We start from the raw sequence: 18,511 nt of genomic DNA, 5'->3' as shown, positions 1-18,511 counted from the left end.
GCCTGGTGGAAGCTTGTACTGATGGCTGGTGGTGTGTGTGCCTGGTGGAAGTGTGCACTGACCTCTGGTGGTGTTTGTGCCCGGTGGAAGCTTGCACTGTCGGCTGGTGGTGTGTGTGCCTGGTGGAAGTGTGCACTGATGGCTGGTGGTGTGTGCCTGGTGGAAGCGTGCACTGACGACTGGTGGTGTGTGTGCCTGGTGGAAGCGTGCACTGACGGCTGGTGGAAGCAAGCACTGACGTCTGGTAGTGTGTGTGTCTGGTGGAAGCGTGCACTGACTGCTGGTGGTGTGTGTGCCTGGTGGAAGCGTGCACTGACGGCTGGTGGTGTGTGTGCCTGGTGGAAGCGTGCACTGACGGCTGGTGGTGTGGGTGCCTGGTGGAAGCGTGCACTGATGGCTGGTGGTGTGTGTGTCTGGTGGAAGCGTGCACTGACGGCTGGAGGTGTGTGTGTCCGGTGAAAGCATGCACTGACGGCTGGTGGTGTGTGTGCCCAGTGAAAGCGTGCACTGGCAGCTGGTGGTGTGTGTGCCCGGTGAAAGCGTGCACTGACGGATGGTGGGGTGTGTGCCCAGTGAAAGCGTGCACTGACAGCTGGTGGTGTGTGTGCCTGGTGGAAGCGTGCACTGACGGCTGGTGGTGTGTGTGCCTGGTGGAACGTGCACTGACAGGTGATGGTGTGTGTACCTGGTGGAAGTGTGCACTGCTGGCTGGTGGTGTGTGTCCCTGGTGGAAGTGTGCACAGGTGGTGTGTGTGCCTGGTGAAAGCGTGCACTGATGGCTGGTGGTGCATGTGCCCGATGAAAGCGTGCACCGATGGCTGGGGGGGTGTGTGTGCCTGGTGAAAGCGTGCACTGATGGCTGGTGGTGTGTGCCTGGTGGAAGCGTGCACTTACGGCTGGTAGTGTGTGTGCGCCTGGTGGAAGCGTGCACTGATGGCTGATGGGGTGTGTGCCTCGTGGAAGCGTGCACTGATGGCTGGTGGTGTGTGTGCCTCATGGAAGTGTGCACTGATGGCTGGTGGTGTGTGTGCCTGGTGGAAGCGTGCACTCACCGCTGGTGGTGTGTGCGCGACTGGTGGTGTGTATGCCTGGGGGAAGCGTGCATTGACGGCTGGTGGTGTGTGTGCGCCTGGTGGAAGCTTGCACTGATGGCTGGTGGTGTGTGTGCCTGGTGGAAGCGTGCACTGACGGCTGGTGGTGTGTGTGCCCGGTGAAAGCATACACTGACGGCTGGTGGTGTGTGTGCCCAGTGAAAGCGTGCACTTACGGCTGGTGGTGTTTGTGCCCGGTGAAAGCGTGCACTGACGGCTGGTGGTGTGTGCCTGGTGGAAGCGTGCACTTACGGCTGGTAGTGTGTGTGCGCCTGGTGGAAGCGTGCCCTGATGGCTGATGGTGTGTGTGCCTCGTGGAAGCGTGCACTGATGGCTGGTGGTGTGTGTGCCTCATGGAAGCGTGCACTGATGGCTGGTGGTGTATGTGCCTGGTGGAAGCGTGCACTGACCGCTGGTGGTGAGTATGCAACTGGTGGTGTGTATGCCTGGTGAAAGCGTGCATTGACGGCTGGTGGTGTGTGTGCCTGGTGGAAGCTTGCACTGATGGCTGATGGTGTGTGTGCCTGGTGGAAGTGTGCACTGACGGCTGGTGCTGTGTGTGCCTGGTGGAAGCGTGCACTGGCGGCTGGTGGTGTGTGTGCCTGGTGGAAGCGTGCGCTGACGGATGGTGGTGTGTGTGCATATGGTGGTGTGCATGCCTGGTGGAAGCATGCACTGACGGCTGGTGGTGTGTGTGCCTGGTGGAAGCTTGTACTGACGGCTGGTGGTGTGTGTGCCTGGTGGAAGCGTTCACTGACGTCTGGTGGTGTTTGTGCCCGGTGGAAGCTTGCACTATCAGCTGGTGGTGTGTGTGCCTGGTGGAAGCGTGCACTGACGGCTGGTCGTGTGTGTGCCCGGTGAAAGCGGGCACTGACGGCTGGTCGTGTGTGTGCCTGGTGGAAGCTTGCACTGACGGCTGGTGGTGTGTGTGCCTAGTGAAAGAGTGCACTGACAGCTGGTGGTGTGTGTGCCCAGTGAAAGTGTGCACTGACGGCTGGTGGCGTGTGTACGACTGGTGGTGTGTATGCCTGGGGGAAACGTGCATTGACGGCTGGTGGTGTGTGTGCGCCTGGTGGAAGCTTGCACTGATGGCTGATGGTGTGTGTGCCCGGTGGAAATGTGCACTGACGGCTGGTGCTGTGTGTGCCTGGTGGAAGCGTGCACTGGCGGCTGGTGGTGTGTGTGCCTGGTGGAAGCGTGCACTGACGGCTGGTGGTGTGTGTGCATCTGGTGGTGTGTATGGCTGGTGGAAGCATGCACTGACGGCTGGTGGTGTGTGTGCCTGGTGGAAGCTTGTACTGACGGCTGGTGGTGTGTGTGCCTGGTGGAAGCGTGCACTGACGTCTGGTGGTGTTTGTGCCCGGTGGAAGCTTGCACTGTCGGCTGGTGGTGTGTGTGCCTGGTGGAAGTGTGCACTGATGGCTGGTGGTGTGTGCCTGATGGAAGCGTGCACTGACGGCTGGTGGTGTGTGTGCCTGGTGGAAGCGTGCACGGACGGCTGGTGGAAGCATGCACTGAAGTCTGGTGGTGTGTGTGCCTGGTGGAAGCGTGCACTGACTGCTGGTGGTGTGTGTGCCTGGTGGAAGCGTGCACTGACGGCTGGTGGTGTGTGTGCCTGGTGGAAGCGTGCACTGACGGCTGGTGGTGTGGGTGCCTGGTGGAAGCGTGCACTGATGGCTGGTGGTGTGTGTGCCTGGTGGAAGCGTGCACTGACGGCTGGAGGTGTGTGTGTCCGTTGAAAGCATGCACTGATGGCTGGTGGTGTGTGTGCCCAGTGAAAGCGTGCACTGACAGCTGGTGGTGTGTGTGCCCGGTGAAAGCGTGCACTGATGGATGGTGGGGTGTGTGCCCAGTGAAAGCGTGCACTGACAGCTGGTGGTGTGTGTGCCTGGTGGAAGCGTGCACTGACGGCTGGTGGTGTGTGTGCCTGGTGAAAGTGTGCACTGACGGCTGGTGGTGTGTGCCTGGTGGAAGCGTGCACTTACGGCTGGTAGTGTGTGTGCGCCTGGTGGAAGCGTGCCCTGATGGCTGATGGTGTGTGCGCGACTGGTGGTGTGTATGCCTGGGGGAAGCGTGCATTGACGGCTGGTGGTGTGTGTGCGCCTGGTGGAAGCTTGCACTGATGGCTGGTGGTGTGTGTGCATGGTGGAAGCGTGCACTGACGGCTGGTGGTGTGTGTGCCCGGTGAAAACATACACTGACGGCTGGTGGTGTGTGTGCCCAGTGAAAGCGTGCACTTACGGCTGGTGGTGGTTTTTGTGCCCGGTGAAAGCGTGCACAGACGGCTGGTGGTGTGTGCCTGGTGGAAGCGTGCACTTACGGCTGGTAGTGTGTGTGCGCCTGGTGGAAGCGTGCCCTGATGGCTGATGGTGTGTGTGCCTCGTGGAAGCGTGCACTGATGGCTGGTGGTGTGTGTGCCTCATGGAAGCGTGCACTGATGGCTGGTGGTGTGTCTGCCTGGCGGAAGCGTGCACTGACCGCTGGTGGTGTGTGTGCGACTGGTGCTGTGTATGCCTGGGGGGAACGTGCATTGACGGCTGGTGGTGTGTGTGTGCCTGGTGGAAGCTTGCACTGATGGCTGGTGGTGTGTGTGCCTGGTGGAAGCGTGCACTGACAGCTGGTGGTGTGTTTGCCTGGTGGAAGAGTGCACTGACGGTTGGTGGTGTGTGTGCCTGGTGGAAGCGTGCACTGACGGCTGGTTGTGTGTGTGCCTGGTGGAACGTGCACCGACAGCTGATCGTGTGTGTACCTGGTGGAAGCGTGCACTGCTGGCTGGTGGTGTGTGGCCCTGGTGGAAGCGTGCACTGGTGGTGTGTGTGCCTGGTGAAAGCGTGCACTGATGGCTGGTGGTGCATGTGCCCGATGACAGGGTGCACCGATGGCTGGGGGTGTGTGTGTGTGCCTGGTGAAAGCGTGCACTAATGGCTGGTGGTGTGTGCCTGGTGGAAGCGTGCACTTACGGCTGGTAGTGTGTGTGCGCCTGGTGGAAGCGTGCACTGATGGCTGATGGGGTGTGTGCCTCCTGGAAGCGTGCACTGATGGCTGGTGATGTGTGTGCCTCATGGAAGCGTGCACTGATGGCTGGTGGTGTGTGTGCCTGGTGGAAGTGTGCACTGACCGCTGGTGGTGTGTGTGCGACTGGTGGTGTGTATGCCTGAGGGAAGCGTGCATTGACGGCTGGCGGTGGGTGTGCGCCTGGTTGAAGCTTGCACTGATGGCTGATGGTGTGTGTGCCTGGTGGAAATGTGCACTGACGGCTGGTTCTGTGTGTGCCTGGTGGAAGCGTGCACTGGCGGCTGGTGGTGTGTGTGCCTGGTGGAAGCGTGCACTGACGGCTGGTGGTGTGTGTGCATCTGGTGGTGTGTATGCCTGGTGGTAGCATGCACTGACGGCTGGTGGTGTGTGTGCCTGGTGGAAGCTTGTACTGACGGCTGGTGGTGTGTGTGCCTGGTGGAAGTGTGCACTGACCTCTGGTGGTGTTTGTGCCCGGTGGAAGCTTGCACTGTCGGCTGGTGGTGTGTGTGCCTGGTGGAAGTGTGCACTGATGGCTGGTGGTGTGTGCCTGGTGGAAGCGTGCACTGACGGCTGGTGGTGTGTGTGCCTGGTGGAAGCGTGCACTGACGGCTGGTGGAAGCAAGCCCTGACGTCTGGTAGTGTGTGTGCCTGGTGGAAGCGTGCACTGACTGCTGGTGGTGTGTGTGCCTGGTGGAAGCGTGCACTGACGGCTGCTGGTGTGTGTGCCTGGTGGAAGCGTGCACTGACGGCTGGTTCTGTGGGTGCCTGGTGGAAGCGTGCACTGATGGCTGGTGGTGTGTGTGCCTGGTGGAAGCGTGCACTGACGGCTGGAGGTGTGTGTGTCCGGTGAAAGCATGCACTGACGGCTGGTGGTGTGTGTGCCCAGTGAAAGTGTGCACTGACAGCTGGTGGTGTGTGTGCCCGGTGAAAGCGTGCACTGACGGATGGTGGGGTGTGTGCCTGGTGAAAGTGTGCACTGACGGCTGGTCGTGTGTGTGCCCGGTGAAAGCGTGCACTGACGGCTGCTAGTGTGTGTGTGCCTGGTGAAAGTGTGAACTGACGGCTGGTGGTGTGTGTGCCTGGTGGAAGCGTGCACTGATGGCTGGTGGTGTGTGTGCCTGGTGGAAGCGTGCACTGACGGCTGGTGGTGTGTGTGCCCGGTGAAAGCATGCACTGACGGCTGGTGGTGTGTGTGCCCAGTGAAAGCGTGTACTGACGGCTGGTGGTGTGTGTGCCCGGTGAAAGCGTGCACTGACAGATGGTGGTGTGTGTGCTCAGTGAAAGCGTGCACTAACAGCTGGTGGTGTGTGTGCCTGGTGGAAGAGTGCACTGACGGCTGGTGGTGTGTGTGCCTGGTGGAAGCGTGCACTGATGGCTGGTGGTGTGTGTGCCTGGTGGAACGTGCACTGACAGCTGATGGTGTGTGTACCTGGTGTAAGCGTGCACTGCCGGCTGGTGGTGTGTGTGCCTGGTGGAAGAGTGCACTGCTGGCTGGTGGTGTGTGTGCCTGGTGAAAGCGTGCACTGATGGCTGGTCGTACATGTGCCCGATGAAAGCGTGCACCGACAGCTAGGGGGTGTGTGTGCCTGGTGAAAGCATGCACTGACAGCTGGTGGTGTGTGCCTGGTGGAAGCGTGCGCTTACGGCTGGTAGTGTGTGTGCGCCTGGTGAAAGCGTGCACTGATGGCTCATGGGGTGTGTGCCTCGTGGAAGCGTGCACTGATGGCTGGTGGTGTGTGTGCCTCATGGAAGCGTGCACTGATGGATGGTGGTGTATGTGCCTGGTGGAACCGTGCACTGACCGCTGGTGATGTGTGTGCGACTGGTGGTGTGTATGCCTGGTGGAAGCGTGCATTGACGGCTGGTGGTGTGTGTGCCTGGTGGAAGCTTGCACTGATGGCTGATGGTGTGTGTGCCTGGTGGAAGTGTGCACTGACGGCTGGTGCTGTGTGTGCCTGGTGGAAGCGTGCACTGGCGGCTGGTGGTGTGTGTGCCTGGTGGAAGCGTGCACTGACGGCTGGTGGTGTGTGTGCATATGGTGGTGTGCATGCCTGGTGGAAGCATGCACTGACGGCTGGTGGTGTGTGTGCCTGGTGGAAGCTTGTACTGACGGCTGGTGGTGTGTGTGCCTGGTGGAAGCGTGCACTGACGTCTGGTGGTGTTTCTGCCCGGTGGAAGCTTGCACTGTCGGCTGGTGGTGTGTGTGCCTGGTGGAAGCGTGCACTGACGGCTGGTCGTGTGTGTGCCCGGTGAAAGCGGGCACTGATGGCTGGTGGTGTGTGTGCCTGGTGGAAGCGTGCCCAGACGGCTGGTGGTGTGTGTGCCTAGTGAAAGAGTGCACTGACAGCTGGTGGTGTGTGTGCCCAGTGAAAGCGTGCACCTACGGCTGGTGGTGTGTGTGTGTGCCTGGTGAAAGCATGCACTGACGGCTGGTGGTGTGTGCCTGGTGGAAGCGTGCACTGACGTCTGGTGGTGTTTGTGCCCAGTGGAAGCTTGCACTGTCGGCTGGTGGTGTGTGTGCCTGGTGGAAGCGTGCACTGACGGCTGGTGGTGTGTGTGCCTAGTGAAAGAGTGCACTGACAGCTGGTGGTGTGTGTGCCCGGTGAAAGCGTACACCGACGGCTGGTGGTGTGTGTGTGTGCCTGGTGAAAGCTTGTACTGACGGCTGGTGGTGTGTGTGCCTGGTGGAAGCGTGCACTGACGTCTGGTGGTGTTTGTGCCCGGTGGAAGCTTGCACTGTCGGCTGGTGGTGTGTGTGCCTGGTGGAAGCATGCACTGACGGCTGGTCGTGTGTGTGCCCGGTGAAAGCGGGCACTGACGGCTGGTGGTGTGTGTGCCTGGTGGAAGCGTGCACTGACGGCTGGTGGTGTGTGTGCCTGGTGGAGGCGTGCACTGACGGCTGGTGGAAGCATGCACTGACGTCTGGTGGTGTGTGTGCCTGGTGGAAGCGTGCACTGACTGGTGGTGGTGTGTGTGCCTGGTGGAAGTGTGCACTGACGGCTGGTGGTGTGTGTGCCTGGTGGAAGCGTGCACTGACGGCTGGTGGTACATGTGCCTGATGAAAGCGTGCACCGATGGCTAGGGGGGTGGTGTGCCTGGTGAAAGCGTGCACTGAGGGCTGGTGGTGTGTGCCTGGTGGAAGCGTGCGCTTACGGCTGGTAGTGTGTGTGCACCTAGTGGAAGCGTGCACTGATGGCTGATGGGGTTTGTGCCTCGTGGAAGCGTGCACTGATGTCTTTGTGGTGTGTGTGCCTCATGGAAGCGTGCACTGATGGCTGGTGGTGTATGTGCCTGGTGGAAGCGTGCACTGACCGCTGGTGGTGAGTGTGCGACTGGTGGTGTGTATGCCTGGTGAAAGCGTGCATTGACGGCTGGTGGTGTGTGTGCCTGGTGGAAGCTTGCACTGATGGCTGATGGTGTGTGTGGCTGGTGGAAGTGTGCACTGACGGCTGGTGCTGTGTGTGCCTGGTGGAAGCGTGCACTGGCGGCTGGTGGTGTGTGTGCCTGGTGGAAGCGTGCACTGACGGCTGGTGGTGTGTGTGCATATGGTGGTGTGCATGCCTGGTGGAAGCATGCACTGACGACTGGTGGTGTGTGTGCCTGGTGGAAGCTTGTACTGACGGCTGGTGGTGTGTGTGCCTGGTGGAAGCGTGCACTGACGTCTGGTGGTGTTTGTGCCCGGTGGAAGCTTGCACTGTCGGCTGGTGGTGTGTGTGCCTGGTGGAAGTGTGCACTGATGGCTGGTGGTGTGTGCCTGGTGGAAGCGTGCACTGACGGCTGGTGGTGTGTGTGCCTGGTGGAAGCGTGCACGGACGGCTGGTGGAAGCATGCACTGACGTCTGGTGGTGTGTGTGCCTGGTGAAAGCGTGCACTGACTGCTGGTGGTGTGTGTGCCTGGTGGAAGCGTGCACTGACGGCTGGTGGTGTGTGTGCCTGGTGGAAGCGTGCACTGACGGCTGGTGGTGTGGGTGCCTGGTGGAAGCGTGCACTGATGGCTGGTGGTGTGTGTGCCTGGTGGAAGCGTGCACTTACGGCTGGTAGTGTGTGCGTGCCTGGTGGAAGCTTGCACTGATGGCTGGTGGTGTGTGTGCCTGGTGGAAGCGTGCACTGACAGCTGGTGGTGTGTTTGCCTGGTGGAAGAGTGCACTGACGGTTGGTGGTGTGTGTGCCTGGTGGAAGCGTGCACTGACGGCTGGTTGTGTGTGTGCCTGGTGGAACGTGCACCGACAGCTGATGGTGTGTGTACCTGGTGGAAGCGTGCACTGCTGGCTGGTGGTGTGTGGCCCTGGTGGAAGCGTGCACTGGTGGTGTGTGTGCCTGGTGAAAGCGTGCACTGATGGCTGGTGGTGCATGTGCCCGATGACAGCGTGCACCGCTGGCTGGGGGTGTGTGTGTGTGCCTGGTGAAAGCGTGCACTAACGGCTGGTAGTGTGTGCCTGGTGGAAGCGTGCACTGATGGCTGATGGGGTGTGTGCCTCGTGGAAGCGTGCACTGATGGCTGGTGATGTGTGTGCCTCATGGAAGCGTGCACTGATGGCTGGTGGTGTGTGTGCCTGGTGGAAGTGTGCACTGACCGGTGGTGGTGTGTGTGCGACTGGTGGTGTGTATGCCTGAGGGAAGCGTGCATTGACGGCTGGTGGTGGGTGTGCGCCTGGTTGAAGCTTGCACTGATGGCTGATGGTGTGTGTGCCTGGTGGAAATGTGCACTGACGGCTGGTGCTGTGTGTGCCTGGTGGAAGCGTGCACTGGCGGCTGGTGGTGTGTGTGCCTGGTGGAAGCGTGCACTGACGGCTGGTGGTGTGTGTGCATCTGGTGGTGTGTATGCCTGGTGGAAGCATGCACTGACGGCTGGTGGTGTGTGTGCCTGGTGGAAGCTTGTACTGATGGCTGGTGGTGTGTGTGCCTGGTGGAAGTGTGCACTGACCTCTGGTGGTGTTTGTGCCCGGTGGAAGCTTGCACTGTCGGCTGGTGGTGTGTGTGCCTGGTGGAAGTGTGCACTGATGGCTGGTGGTGTGTGCCTGGTGGAAGCGTGCACTGACGACTGGTGGTGTGTGTGCCTGGTGGAAGCGTGCACTGACAGCTGGTGGAAGCAAGCACTGACGTCTGGTAGTGTGTGTGTCTGGTGGAAGCGTGCACTGACTGCTGGTGGTGTGTGTGCCTGGTGGAAGCGTGCACTGACGGCTGGTGGTGTGTGTGCCTGGTGGAAGCGTGCACTGACGGCTGGTGGTGTGGGTGCCTGGTGGAAGCGTGCACTGATGGCTGGTGGTGTGTGTGTCTGGTGGAAGCGTGCACTGACGGCTGGAGGTGTGTGTGTCCGGTGAAAGCATGCACTGACGGCTGGTGGTGTGTGTGCCCAGTGAAAGCGTGCACTGGCAGCTGGTGGTGTGTGTGCCCGGTGAAAGCGTGCACTGACGGATGGTGGGGTGTGTGCCCAGTGAAAGCGTGCACTGACAGCTGGTGGTGTGTGTGCCTGGTGGAAGCGTGCACTGACGGCTGGTGGTGTGTGTGCCTGGTGGAACGTGCACTGACAGGTGATGGTGTGTGTACCTGGTGGAAGTGTGCACTGCTGGCTGGTGGTGTGTGTCCCTGGTGGAAGTGTGCACAGGTGGTGTGTGTGCCTGGTGAAAGCGTGCACTGATGGCTGGTGGTGCATGTGCCCGATGAAAGCGTGCACCGATGGCTGGGGGGGTGTGTGTGCCTGGTGAAAGCGTGCACTGATGGCTGGTGGTGTGTGCCTGGTGGAAGCGTGCACTTACGGCTGGTAGTGTGTGTGCGCCTGGTGGAAGCGTGCACTGATGGCTGATGGGGTGTGTGCCTCGTGGAAGCGTGCACTGATGGCTGGTGGTGTGTGTGCCTCATGGAAGTGTGCACTGATGGCTGGTGGTGTGTGTGCCTGGTGGAAGCGTGCACTCACCGCTGGTGGTGTGTGCGCGACTGGTGGTGTGTATGCCTGGGGGAAGCGTGCATTGACGGCTGGTGGTGTGTGTGCGCCTGGTGGAAGCTTGCACTGATGGCTGGTGGTGTGTGTGCCTGGTGGAAGCGTGCACTGACGGCTGGTGGTGTGTGTGCCCGGTGAAAGCATACACTGACGGCTGGTGGTGTGTGTGCCCAGTGAAAGCGTGCACTTACGGCTGGTGGTGTTTGTGCCCGGTGAAAGCGTGCACTGACGGCTGGTGGTGTGTGCCTGGTGGAAGCGTGCACTTACGGCTGGTAGTGTGTGTGCGCCTGGTGGAAGCGTGCCCTGATGGCTGATGGTGTGTGTGCCTCGTGGAAGCGTGCACTGATGGCTGGTGGTGTGTGTGCCTCATGGAAGCGTGCACTGATGGCTGGTGGTGTATGTGCCTGGTGGAAGCGTGCACTGACCGCTGGTGGTGAGTATGCAACTAGTGGTGTGTATGCCTGGTGAAAGCGTGCATTGACGGCTGGTGGTGTGTGTGCCTGGTGGAAGCTTGCACTGATGGCTGATGGTGTGTGTGCCTGGTGGAAGTGTGCACTGACGGCTGGTGCTGTGTGTGCCTGGTGGAAGCGTGCACTGGCGGCTGGTGGTGTGTGTGCCTGGTGGAAGCGTGCGCTGACGGATGGTGGTGTGTGTGCATATGGTGGTGTGCATGCCTGGTGGAAGCATGCACTGACGGCTGGTGGTGTGTGTGCCTGGTGGAAGCTTGTACTGACGGCTGGTGGTGTGTGTGCCTGGTGGAAGCGTTCACTGACGTCTGGTGGTGTTTGTGCCCGGTGGAAGCTTGCACTATCGGCTGGTGGTGTGTGTGCCTGGTGGAAGCGTGCACTGACGGCTGGTCGTGTGTGTGCCCGGTGAAAGCGGGCACTGACGGCTGGTCGTGTGTGTGCCTGGTGGAAGCTTGCACTGACGGCTGGTGGTGTGTGTGCCTAGTGAAAGAGTGCACTGACAGCTGGTGGTGTGTGTGCCCAGTGAAAGTGTGCACTGACGGCTGGTGGCGTGTGTACGACTGGTGGTGTGTATGCCTGGGGGAAACGTGCATTGACGGCTGGTGGTGTGTGTGCGCCTGGTGGAAGCTTGCACTGATGGCTGATGGTGTGTGTGCCCGGTGGAAATGTGCACTGACGGCTGGTGCTGTGTGTGCCTGGTGGAAGCGTGCACTGGCGGCTGGTGGTGTGTGTGCCTGGTGGAAGCGTGCACTGACGGCTGGTGGTGTGTGTGCATCTGGTGGTGTGTATGGCTGGTGGAAGCATGCACTGACGGCTGGTGGTGTGTGTGCCTGGTGGAAGCTTGTACTGACGGCTGGTGGTGTGTGTGCCTGGTGGAAGCGTGCACTGACGTCTGGTGGTGTTTGTGCCCGGTGGAAGCTTGCACTGTCGGCTGGTGGTGTGTGTGCCTGGTGGAAGTGTGCACTGATGGCTGGTGGTGTGTGCCTGATGGAAGCGTGCACTGACGGCTGGTGGTGTGTGTGCCTGGTGGAAGCGTGCACGGACGGCTGGTGGAAGCATGCACTGAAGTCTGGTGGTGTGTGTGCCTGGTGGAAGCGTGCACTGACTGCTGGTGGTGTGTGTGCCTGGTGGAAGCGTGCACTGACGGCTGGTGGTGTGTGTGCCTGGTGGAAGCGTGCACTGACGGCTGGTGGTGTGGGTGCCTGGTGGAAGCGTGCACTGATGGCTGGTGGTGTGTGTGCCTGGTGGAAGCGTGCACTGACGGCTGGAGGTGTGTGTGTCCGTTGAAAGCATGCACTGATGGCTGGTGGTGTGTGTGCCCAGTGAAAGCGTGCACTGACAGCTGGTGGTGTGTGTGCCCGGTGAAAGCGTGCACTGATGGATGGTGGGGTGTGTGCCCAGTGAAAGCGTGCACTGACAGCTGGTGGTGTGTGTGCCTGGTGGAAGCGTGCACTGACGGCTGGTGGTGTGTGTGCCTGGTGAAAGTGTGCACTGACGGCTGGTGGTGTGTGCCTGGTGGAAGCGTGCACTTACGGCTGGTAGTGTGTGTGCGCCTGGTGGAAGCGTGCCCTGATGGCTGATGGTGTGTGCGCGACTGGTGGTGTGTATGCCTGGGGGAAGCGTGCATTGACGGCTGGTGGTGTGTGTGCGCCTGGTGGAAGCTTGCACTGATGGCTGGTGGTGTGTGTGCATGGTGGAAGCGTGCACTGATGGCTGGTGGTGTGTGTGCCCGGTGAAAACATACACTGACGGCTGGTGGTGTGTGTGCCCAGTCAAAGCGTGCACTTACGGCTGGTGGTGGTTTTTGTGCCCGGTGAAAGCGTGCACAGACGGCTGGTGGTGTGTGCCTGGTGGAAGCGTGCACTTACGGCTGGTAGTGTGTGTGCGCCTGGTGGAAGCGTGCCCTGATGGCTGATGGTGTGTGTGCCTCGTGGAAGCGTGCACTGATGGCTGGTGGTGTGTGTGCCTCATGGAAGCGTGCACTGATGGCTGGTGGTGTGTCTGCCTGGCGGAAGCGTGCACTGACCGCTGGTGGTGTGTGTGCGACTGGTGCTGTGTATGCCTGGGGGGAACGTGCATTGACGGCTGGTGGTGTGTGTGTGCCTGGTGGAAGCTTGCACTGATGGCTGGTGGTGTGTGTGCCTGGTGGAAGCGTGCACTGACAGCTGGTGGTGTGTTTGCCTGGTGGAAGAGTGCACTGACGGTTGGTGGTGTGTGTGCCTGGTGGAAGCGTGCACTGACGGCTGGTTGTGTGTGTGCCTGGTGGAACGTGCACCGACAGCTGATCGTGTGTGTACCTGGTGGAAGCGTGCACTGCTGGCTGGTGGTGTGTGGCCCTGGTGGAAGCGTGCACTGGTGGTGTGTGTGCCTGGTGAAAGCGTGCACTGATGGCTGGTGGTGCATGTGCCCGATGACAGGGTGCACCGATGGCTGGGGGTGTGTGTGTGTGCCTGGTGAAAGCGTGCACTAATGGCTGGTGGTGTGTGCCTGGTGGAAGCGTGCACTTACGGCTGGTAGTGTGTGTGCGCCTGGTGGAAGCGTGCACTGATGGCTGATGGGGTGTGTGCCTCCTGGAAGCGTGCACTGATGGCTGGTGATGTGTGTGCCTCATGGAAGCGTGCACTGATGGCTGGTGGTGTGTGTGCCTGGTGGAAGTGTGCACTGACCGCTGGTGGTGTGTGTGCGACTGGTGGTGTGTATGCCTGAGGGAAGCGTGCATTGACGGCTGGCGGTGGGTGTGCGCCTGGTTGAAGCTTGCACTGATGGCTGATGGTGTGTGTGCCTGGTGGAAATGTGCACTGACGGCTGGTGCTGTGTGTGCCTGGTGGAAGCGTGCACTGGCGGCTGGTAGTGTGTGTGCCTGGTGGAAGCGTGCACTGACGGCTGGTGGTGTGTGTGCATCTGGTGGTGTGTATGCCTGGTGGTAGCATGCACTGACGGCTGGTGGTGTGTGTGCCTGGTGGAAGCTTGTACTGACGGCTGGTGGTGTGTGTGCCTGGTGGAAGTGTGCACTGACCTCTGGTGGTGTTTGTGCCCGGTGGAAGCTTGCACTGTCGGCTGGTGGTGTGTGTGCCTGGTGGAAGTGTGCACTGATGGCTGGTGGTGTGTGCCTGGTGGAAGCGTGCACTGACGGCTGGTGGTGTGTGTGCCTGGTGGAAGCGTGCACTGACGGCTGGTGGAAGCAAGCCCTGATGTCTGGTAGTGTGTGTGCCTGGTGGAAGCGTGCACTGACTGCTGGTGGTGTGTGTGCCTGGTGGAAGCGTGCACTGACGGCTGCTGGTGTGTGTGCCTGGTGGAAGCGTGCACTGACGGCTGGTTCTGTGGGTGCCTGGTGGAAGCGTGCACTGATGGCTGGTGGTGTGTGTGCCTGGTGGAAGCGTGCACTGACGGCTGGAGGTGTGTGTGTCCGGTGAAAGCATGCACTGACGGCTGGTGGTGTGTGTGCCCAGTGAAAGTGTGCACTGACAGCTGGTGGTGTGTGTGCCCGGTGAAAGCGTGCACTGACGGATGGTGGGGTGTGTGCCTGGTGAAAGTGTGCACTGACGGCTGGTCGTGTGTGTGCCCGGTGAAAGCGTGCACTGACGGCTGCTAGTGTGTGTGTGCCTGGTGAAAGTGTGAACTGACGGCTGGTGGTGTGTGTGCCTGGTGGAAGCGTGCACTGATGGCTGGTGGTGTGTGTGCCTGGTGGAAGCGTGCACTGACGGCTGGTGGTGTGTGTGCCCGGTGAAAGCATGCACTGACGGCTGGTGGTGTGTGTGCCCAGTGAAAGCGTGTACTGACGGCTGGTGGTGTGTGTGCCCGGTGAAAGCGTGCACTGACAGATGGTGGTGTGTGTGCTCAGTGAAAGCGTGCACTAACAGCTGGTGGTGTGTGTGCCTGGTGGAAGAGTGCACTGACGGCTGGTGGTGTGTGTGCCTGGTGGAAGCGTGCACTGATGGCTGGTGGTGTGTGTGCCTGGTGGAACGTGCACTGACAGCTGATGGTGTGTGTACCTGGTGTAAGCGTGCACTGCCGGCTGGTGGTGTGTGTGCCTGGTGGAAGAGTGCACTGCTGGCTGGTGGTGTGTGTGCCTGGTGAAAGCGTGCACTGATGGCTGGTCGTACATGTGCCCGATGAAAGCGTGCACCGACAGCTAGGGGGTGTGTGTGCCTGGTGAAAGCATGCACTGACAGCTGGTGGTGTGTGCCTGGTGGAAGCGTGCGCTTACGGCTGGTAGTGTGTGTGCGCCTGGTGAAAGCGTGCACTGATGGCTCATGGGGTGTGTGCCTCGTGGAAGCGTGCACTGATGGCTGGTGGTGTGTGTGCCTCATGGAAGCGTGCACTGATGGATGGTGGTGTATGTGCCTGGTGGAACCGTGCACTGACCGCTGGTGATGTGTGTGCGACTGGTGGTGTGTATGCCTGGTGGAAGCGTGCATTGACGGCTGGTGGTGTGTGTGCCTGGTGGAAGCTTGCACTGATGGCTGATGGTGTGTGTGCCTGGTGGAAGTGTGCACTGACGGCTGGTGCTGTGTGTGCCTGGTGGAAGCGTGCACTGGCGGCTGGTGGTGTGTGTGCCTGGTGGAAGCGTGCACTGACGGCTGGTGGTGTGTGTGCATATGGTGGTGTGCATGCCTGGTGGAAGCATGCACTGACGGCTGGTGGTGTGTGTGCCTGGTGGAAGCTTGTACTGACGGCTGGTGGTGTGTGTGCCTGGTGGAAGCGTGCACTGACGTCTGGTGGTGTTTCTGCCCGGTGGAAGCTTGCACTGTCGGCTGGTGGTGTGTGTGCCTGGTGGAAGCGTGCACTGACGGCTGGTCGTGTGTGTGCCCGGTGAAAGCGGGCACTGATGGCTGGTGGTGTGTGTGCCTGGTGAAAGAGTGCACTGACAGCTGGTGGTGTGTGTGCCCAGTGAAAGCGTGCACCTACGGCTGGTGGTGTGTGTGTGTGCCTGGTGAAAGCATGCACTGACGGCTGGTGGTGTGTGCCTGGTGGAAGCGTGCACTGACGTCTGGTGGTGTTTGTGCCCAGTGGAAGCTTGCACTGTCGGCTGGTGGTGTGTGTGCCTGGTGGAAGCGTGCACTGACGGCTGGTGGTGTGTGTGCCTAGTGAAAGAGTGCACTGACAGCTGGTGGTGTGTGTGCCCGGTGAAAGCGTACACCGACGGCTGGTGGTGTGTGTGTGTGCCTGGTGAAAGCTTGTACTGACGGCTGGTGGTGTGTGTGCCTGGTGGAAGCGTGCACTGACGTCTGGTGGTGTTTGTGCCCGGTGGAAGCTTGCACTGTCGGCTGGTGGTGTGTGTGCCTGGTGGAAGCATGCACTGACGGCTGGTCGTGTGTGTGCCCGGTGAAAGCGGGCACTGACGGCTGGTGGTGTGTGTGCCTGGTGGAAGCGTGCACTGACGGCTGGTGGTGTGTGTGCCTAGTGAAAGAGTGCACTGACAGCTGGTGGTGTGTGTGCTCGGTGAAAGCGTGCACCGACGGGTGGTGGTGTGTGTGTGTGCCTGGTGAAAGCATGCACTGACGGCTGGTGGTGTGTGCCTGGTGGAAGCATGCATCAACGGCACGCAGTGTGTGACGGCCAGTAGTGTGTGTGCCTGGTGAAAGTGTGAACTGATGGCTGGTGGTGTGTGTGCCTGGTGGAAGCATGCACTGATGTCTGGTGGTGTGTGTGCCTGGTGGAAGCGTGCAATGACGGCTGGTGGTGTGTTTGCCCGGTGAAAGCATGCACTGATGGCTGGTGGTGTGTGTGCCCAGTGAAAGCGTGGAATGACGGCTGGTGGTGTGTGTGCCCGGTGAAAACGTGCACTGACGGATGGTGGGGTGTGTGCCCAGTGAAAGCGTGCACTGACAGCTGGTGGTGTGAGTGCCTGGTGGAAGAGTGCACTGACGGTTGCTGGTGTGTGTGCCTGGTGGAAGCGTGCACTGACGGCTGGTGGTGTGCGTGCCTGGTGGAACGTGCACTGACAGCTGATGGTGTGTGTACCTGGTGGAAGCGTGCACTGCTGGCTGGTGGTGTGTGTCCCTGGTGGAAGCGTGCACTGGTGGTGTGTGTGCCTGGTGAAAGTGTGCACTCACGGCTGGTGGTGTGTGCCTGGTGGAAGCGTGCACTTACGGCTGGTAGTGTGTGTGCGCCTGGTGGAAGCGTGCACTGATGGCTGATGGGGTGTGTGCCTCGTGGAAGTGTGCACTGATGGCTGGTGGTGTGTGTGCCTCATGGAAGCGTGCACTGATGGCTGGTGGTGTGTGTGCCTGGTGGAAGCGTGCACTGACCGCTGGTGGTGTGTGTGCGACTGGTGGTGTGTATGCCTGGGGGAAGCGTGCATTGACGGCTGGTGGTGTGTGTGCGCCTGGTGGAAGCTTGCACTGATGGCTGATGGTGTGTGTGCCTGGTGGAAATGTGCACTGACGGCTGGTGCTGTGTGTGCCTGGTGGAAGCGTGCACTGGCGGCTGGTGGTGTGTGTGCCTGGTGGAAGCGTGCACTGACGGCTTGTGGTGTGTGTGCATCTGGTGGAGTGTATGCCTGGTGAAAGCATGCACTGACGGCTGGTGGTGTGTGTGCCTGGTGGAAGCTTGTACTGACGGCTGGTGGTGTGTGTGCCTGGTGGACGTGTGCACTGATGGCTGGTGGTGTGTGCCTGGTGGAAGCGTGCACTGACGGCTGGTGGTGTGTGTGCCTGGTGGAAGCGTGCAATGACGGCTGGTGGAAGCATGCACTGACGTCTGGTGGTGTGTGTGCCTGGTGGAAGCGTGCACTGACTGGTGGTGGTGTGTGTGCCTGGTGGAAGCGTGCACTGACGGCTGGTGGTGTGTGTGCCTGGTGGAAGCGTGCACTGACGGCTGGTGATACATGTGCCCGATGAAAGCGTGCACCGATGGCTAGGGGGGGTGTGTGCCTGGTGAATGCATGCACTGAGGGCTGGTGGTGTGTGCCTGGTGGAAGGGTGCGCTTACGGCTGGTAGTGTGTGTGCGCCTAGTGGAAGCGTGCACTGATGGCTGATGGGGTGTGTGCCTCGTGGAAGCGTGCACTGATGGCTGGTGGTGTGTGTGCCTCATGGAAGCGTGCACTGATGGCTGGTGGTGTATGTGCCTGGTGGAAGCGTGCACTGACCGCTGGTGGTGAGTGTGCGACTGGTGGTGTGTATGCCTGGTGAAAGCGTGCATTGACGGCTGGTGGTGTGTGTGCCTGGTGGAAGCTTGCACTGATGGCTGATGGTGTGTGTGCCTGGTGGAAGTGTGCACTGACGGCTGGTGCTGTGTGTGCCTGGTGGAAGCGTGCACTGGCGGCTGGTGGTGTGTGTGCCTGGTGGAAGCGTGCACTGACGGCTGGTGGTGTGTGTGCATATGGTGGTGTGCATGCCTGGTGGAAGCATGCACTGACGGCTGGTGGTGTGTGTGCCTGGTGGAAGCTTGTACTGACAGCTGGTGGTGTGTGTGCCTGGTGGAAGCGTTCACTGACGTCTGGTGGTGTTTGTGCCCGGTGGAAGCTTGCACTGTCGGCTGGTGGTGTGTGTGCCTGGTGGAAGCGTGCACTGACGGCTGGTCGTGTGTGTGCCCGGTGAAAGCGGGCACTGACGGCTGGTCGTGTGTGTGCCTGGTGGAAGTATGCACTGACGGCTGGTGGTGTGTGTGCCTAGTGAAAGAGTGCACTGACAGCTGGTGGTGTGTGTGCCCAGTGAAAGCGTGCACCGACGGCTGGTGGTGTGTGTGTGTGCCTGGTGAAAGCATGCACTGACGACTGGTGGTGTGTGCCTGGTGGAAGCATGCATCAACGGCTCGCAGTGTGTGACGGCCAGTAGTGTGTGTGCCTGGTGAAAGTGTGAACTGATGGCTGGTGGTGTGTGTGCCTGGTGGAAGCGTGCACTGATGGCTGATGGTGTGTGTGCTTGGTGGAAGCGTGCACTGACGGCTGGTGGTGTGTGTGCCCGGTGAAAGCATGCACTGACGGCTGGTGGTGTGTGTGCCCAGTGAAAGCGTGCACTGATGGCTGGTGGTGTGTGTGCCCGGTGAAAGCGTGCAC

The sequence above is a fragment of the Lissotriton helveticus genome, chromosome 9 (genome assembly GCF_964261635.1).
Source record: "Lissotriton helveticus chromosome 9, aLisHel1.1, whole genome shotgun sequence".
Classification (NCBI taxonomy): domain Eukaryota; kingdom Metazoa; phylum Chordata; class Amphibia; order Caudata; family Salamandridae; genus Lissotriton; species Lissotriton helveticus.
The sequence above is the reverse complement of the archived record's forward strand: the minus strand, read 5'-3'. Positions refer to the sequence as shown.